Here is a 6487-nt window from a genome sequence, read left to right as displayed (position 1 = left end):
GCACTGAATTTCTAAATAACAGGCGTTGCTTTATAGACTCGGCGATTCGACTTTTTGAGCACTGGTTAACTCGTTTTAATGTAGATAACAGGACTATTGACAAATAAGCATGTGAATAATCAATCCTATGTGATTTTTAACGCCGAACCGAATGGTCCAACTTCTAACACTATTGGACTTACAGTTGAAAAGTTACGGGTTCGAGGCCTTTTCAAAAACGGTATTATTTCTTAAATTCGACGAGTCGAACCCGTAACTCTTGTGCGCAGTATCCGCGGTTTGTTCGCGATATTCGCAGTTATGGGTTCAATCTCAGGCAAACGCAGATTTTTTTCAGCTCTTTTTTTACCGCTTGTCCATCTGTAATATAGCTTCTTAAATCGCCAAAATAAACACTTTTTTCAAGTCAGCATAGCTGAAAACATACAATTCAATATATTATTTCAATATATTGGACAATTTTCAAGGATTTCCCTATAGTAGCAGCATATCCCGAAAACGGGATCGACCATTTTTGAAAAATCATTACGGTACGGGATTATGGCACATCCTAGAAGAAACGTGTAAATGTATAAAATGTAGGAAACAAAAATACAAACAACATTTTAATTCATTGGTCTTCAAAAAAAAATTACTGGGAACGCGATATTGTGCGAAAACCTCTTTTTGGCCGCCATATTGGAAAAATCAGTACGGTACGGGATTGCGGTACATCCTAGAGAAAAAGTGTAAATATATAAAATGTAGAAAATAAAAAGACAAACAACTTTCTAATTTATTATTATTAGAAAATTTTTATCGGAAACGAGATATTCTCAAAAAAAACCCTTTTTTGGCCGCCATTTTGTTCGTATGTATACATGGTTTTCGGTGTCACCCCTTCCTAAAAGTTTTATATGGTCCAAGAAAAGGTCCATGCCAAATTTGGTGCTTTCCTGACGAAACGCAGCTTTTTTGACGTTAGGCCACCGACTAAGTATAGATATTCTGTATGAACATGATTCTGTATGAGTTCAGTACGAGCTGAAACTTTAAGCTGAAGCCAATGTCTGAGCATTTAATACTGAAACCATTTCATACTGAAACCAGCCAGAGTGATGCTAAGCCTTCCTACCTACACACAGGACAATGATGTGATATTACAGTAAATCTATATTCTTTCCTTTTTATACCAACTTAACCTCTCTACCTATAATTATTAGTATAAAAATATGAGATAGGAACATTTTTATTTAAACCTTGAAAGGTTCATGTGCTTCAGACTCTTTCAAATCTTGAAGCTAAATATGAAAAGTACCTAGGTACCTAATGTCGCGGTTAAAGGCTCAAGCCTCCGTTTAAGAATGAAAAATAGCAATTTGCCTTTTTTCCTTCACGAAATGTTGCCTAAGCAGGAAAGTCACTCTAGCAATACATTCTGTATGAACATGATTCTGTATGAGTTCAGTACGAGCTGAAACTTTAAGCTGAAGCCAATGTCTGAGCATTTAATACTGAAACCAGCCAGAGTGATGCTAAGCCTTCCTACCTACACACAGGACAATGATGTGATATTACAGTAAATCTATATTCTTTCCTTTTTATACCAACTTAACCTCTCTACCTATAATTATTCTGTATGAACATGATTCTGTATGAGTTCAGTACGAGCTGAAACTTTAAGCTGAAGCCAATGTCTGAGCATTTAATACTGAAACCATTTCATACTGAAACCAGCCAGAGTGATGCTAAGCCTTCCTACCTACACACAGGACAATGATGTGATATTACAGTAAATCTATTCTTTCCTTTTTATACCAACTTAACCTCTCTACCTATAATTAGTATAAAAATATGAGATAGGAACATTTTTATTTAAACCTTGAAAGGTTCATGTGCTTCAGACTCTTTCAAATCTTGAAGCGAAATATGATAAGTACCTAGGTACCTAATGTCTCGATTAAAGGCTCAAGCCTCGATAATTAGTATAAAAATATGAGATAGGAACATTTTTATTTAAACCTTGAAAGGTTCATGTGCTTCAGACTCTTTCAAATCTTGAAGCGCAATATGATAAGTACCTAGGAACCTAATGTCTCTGTTCAAGGCTCAAGCCTCCGTTTAAGAATGAAAAATAGCAATTTGCCTTTTTTCCTTCACGAAATGTTGCCTAAGCAGGAAAGTCACTCTAGCAATACTTTAGAGAAACCATTTAACTGCAGAAATTGTAAATATCGACCTTCCCGTGTTTTACTTAATCTATTAGCCTCCCCAGAAATCCTTTAGACTGTTTAGAGGAACCATTTAACTGCAGAAATTGTAAATATCGACCTTCCCGTGTTTTACTTAATCTAGCCTCCCCAGAAATCTTTTTTAAAGTTGAACAAGCAGCTCAAGCTGAGCCCCAACTCTCCCAAACAGTAGGGGAAACAGCCTCCGTTTAAGAATGAAAAATAGCAATTTGCCTTTTTTCCTTCACGAAATGTTGCCTAAGCAGGAAAGTCACTCTAGCAATACTTTAGAGGAACCATTTAACTGCAGAAATTGTAAATATCGACCTTCCCGTGTTTTACTTAATCTAGCCTCCCCAGAAATCTTTTTTAAAGTTGAACAAGCAGCTCAAGCTGAGCCCCAACTCTCCCAAACAGTAGGGGAAACAGCCCTAAAGGATGGGTTAAGCTTCTACGAATCTAAACTTTCCCAACAGTAATCCCAAACTATGAACTTTCGACATCGTAATATTTAATTTGAAAAATCTTGTACCAAATAGCCAAATACATAAGACCTTCTTTATACTGCGGGAACAAAGGGAGTTTTCAGTCTCATTCTGGCAGTATAAGCAGGGTATATTCTATTCTCTTCCACCCAGGATCATGCCACGAAATCGACTTCAACGTGTTGAATAGGACACTGGTGTAAAAGATCCAATCGCAAAGCCTTAAGAAATGGATACATTGGATACTCGTCTTCCACCCAGGATCATGCCACGAAATCGACTTCAACGTGTTGAATAGGACACTGGTGTAAAAGATCCAATCGCAAAGCCTTAAGAAACGGATACATTGGATACTCGTAGATTCCATTAGGAAGCTAAGGTATACCTACACAAAGACGCCAACGTGTTAACCTATCAGCGAGCGTATTATGGATACAATTTACAACGCATTGTCTTGTCTTCAGCCCTGGAATCCTTGGACACTGGGCAATGTGTCTCCTGCAGAAAGGATATGAAGGATTAGAGATGACCGGTAGAGATTTAGGACAGGGATGGATATGGATTCGTAGAAGCTTAACCCATCCTTAAGGCTAGGTTTGCCCCTACACCTAAGCCTCAGATTGGGCTTTTTGTGTGTGAAAAAGATTTAGGACAGGGATATAAATAATTGGATGTGGATTGGATAGTCCCTGGTTGTCTGATGTATCTGATTCCCGAGTACATAAAAAAAATGTAGATTCCGGTAGAGATTTAGGACAGGGATGGATATGGATTCGTAGAAGCTTAACCCATCCTTAAGGCTAGGTTTGCCCCTACACCTAAGCCTCTGATTGGGCTTTTTGTGTGTGAAAAAGATTTAGGACAGGGATAAATAGTTGGATGTGGATTGGATAGTCCCTGGTTGTCTGATGTATCTGATTCCCGAGTACATATCTATGTAGATAGGATGATTTACGTGCCAAAAGTCCATTCCGTTAAATAATATATTGATGTATTCGTATGATGGATTTTGAACTTGTCGGAAATCCAGCAGGGTCACAGAATGAATTGTGTCCAGATAAAGTTTTGGATTGACTGCAATCGGTTGGGACTGTTCGATATTGTGTATTTCTAGAAAAATATTTTCCGACCACCCCTGTCCATTTATAACACCAACCTGGACAATCCTTTATCCTTTCCTCATTAAACTTCATTATTGCAGCACATGTGAATTCAGCCATGCTCTGACTCAATCTCTCGTATTGTCGATAATCATAAGCACCTTACCTAATGTTATTATTTATATCTACTTTGCATTACCTACCTGTATCAGAATAAATATGGGTCTTACATCACGGGATCTACATATTTTCATATTTACGATTCGTGCGTTGAACTCTCGTAAATTTTTTGTAGCCAAAATCAAATGTCAGCCCAAAGCAATCATCCCAGGGCTGATTGAGAGGCTGGCGAAAAATGCCGACCCTGTCTGAACACGCGAAAAGGCGAAGGAAAAGAAGAATTAGTGACTTAATCATTCTAGTGTCGTCCAAAGTGCAATGAAAATTTCAACCTAATGGATAGTGGTAGGATTAAAAGTGTCTCAAAACACCTCTAATCGAAGGGTGTTTTGATTAAAACCCAGGCAATTGATTGAGTTCTAACTTCGTGTTCTGGATTTAAATCTCAAATTAAAATCTCCTAAAAGGTTCAAACTACAGGGTTTCCGCTCTAATTATATACCTACCATTGCAATTTTTCAGGGAAGTTTTAAACCTATTCGTCTAACACAAAAATCTTCAACCAACTCTAACAGTTTTTCCTAACTTGATTTATTCTTCCTTCGAAGTTATTGCACTTGTGCAAAAGATTTTCTAGCCCTCTTGTCATATTCTGTCAAGCCTGAAGCTGAGATCTCTTTTATACTAATTCCTTTAACCAGTTTTGAAAAATAAATTAGTGCTCTAAAAAATAATAAAACCTGGGTACATTTAATATGGATGCATAGACATTCTAGACAACTAGAGTAGACATAAATAACACTACCAGCCTCCTGTTGAAAAATAATCTGGCACTTGGAAGGACAGGAAGCTTGTGATTCAACTTGGAGATCAAATCCTGTTTTAGCAACCTTTCGCCGTTTTGTAGGAATCAACGAACCTGAGTAGAGGTATACGAGAAAGATTGCCACAAAATTGACAGAATAGTATTAGGTATAGGTAGTGTAACTTTTATCGAAAATATGGCTCTCGATGCATTCGGATGAAAAGTGTAGTGTTAATTTATTCCACGACTAGCAGCTCCTGTCATGTGTATAATATGATCTCGATGTATTTATTATGCATTCGGATGAAAAGTGTAGTGTTAATTTATTCCACGACTAGCAGCTCCTGTCATGTGTATAATATGATCTCGATGTATTTATTATGAAATGCTTCATAATGAACTATGCTCGGACTCAAACTGGACTCGTTTTGGCGAACAATGTGTTTGCCAGGTTTGTTCGCGATCAGGGGATATGGTTCATGAGTTCCTTCAGCATGTGAAACTCATAAAGATTGAATTTCTGCTTAATATTTGATACAAGTTTAACGTCACTCTATAACTGCTAAGGTTTTTAGAGATGGGGGTGTTACCCTCCATTCGTCCAACTACCCAACTCCTGAGTGAGGTCGGAAAAAGCCACAGTAGCACCTTGAACACTTTCGATACTCGTATTAGGTTTGCGCATGTGAGTAGGTAGTACCTATACCGAAGAAAGGAGCAGATAAAAGATTATTAGGGCAAAACAATTCTATGGTTGGATTCCAATTTCCCAGCACCCACTTTTTTCTATATATGTAATACTTAAGGCTAAAGTCCAAATCAAGAAATAAGGCGGGAATTTTTAAATAATAGGTACTTTTCCCAGGACCACATTGCCCGGGGCATTTAAGATCACTCCCGATAGATCACAGAAGTTAAGCAATGTTACACGTGGCTGGTATTTGGAAGGATTGGCACGAAAACAAGACACGTGCTGTTAGCTTCGCAAGTTTGCACGTTTGCTGTTAGCTAATTCCATAAAGACCTAAAACCCAAAAGTTAATCTGAAAGTAAAAACTTAACTACAAAGGTTTTTCCCCAAAAAATTCCCCAAAAAAAAAAAAAAAAAAAAAAAAAAAATCACATAGAAGTGACTATTTACATGCCTACCTATTTATATATACCTATATAAAAAAAAAACTAGTAAAATCGGTTCCGAAACTATGGCCACTTCGAACTTATCTTTTTTTTTAGCACTGCTTTTCTTGTTGCATTGAATTTCTAAATAACAGGCGTTGCTTTAGACTCGGCGATTCGACTTTTTGAGCACTGGTTACTCGTTTTAATGTAGGTAACAGGACTATTGACAAATAAGCATGTGAATAGTCAATCCTATGTGATTTTTAACGCCGAACCGAATGGTGGAACTTACAACACTGTTGGACTTACAGTTGAAAAGTTACGGGTTCGAGGCCTTTTCAAAAACGGTATTATTTCTTAAATTCGCCGAGTCGAACCCGTAACTCCTTAACTGTAGAGGCAACTGCCCCAAAGGATAAATTAAGCTAATAGGAATATAGATTCGAATCCCCCCCCCCTGCAGCCGAGTAAATCCGAGATATATACCAAGTTTACTTTAATTTCAAATGCTCAAAGTCATTATGCTCCAAAATACATCCAGTGTTCAAGTATTCTGCCACCGTCACTAATGAGTTCCTTTGCATTGTGTTCACAGGGAATTTCTTCTGCCTCGGCAGGGGGGGACGGCACCGCCAGGGCCGCCCTTCC

Source organism: Diaphorina citri, unplaced genomic scaffold (assembly GCF_000475195.1).
Source record: "Diaphorina citri unplaced genomic scaffold, Diaci psyllid genome assembly version 1.1 scaffold3120, whole genome shotgun sequence".
In the NCBI taxonomy this organism is placed as follows: domain Eukaryota; kingdom Metazoa; phylum Arthropoda; class Insecta; order Hemiptera; family Psyllidae; genus Diaphorina; species Diaphorina citri.
The sequence above is the reverse complement of the archived record's forward strand: the minus strand, read 5'-3'. Positions refer to the sequence as shown.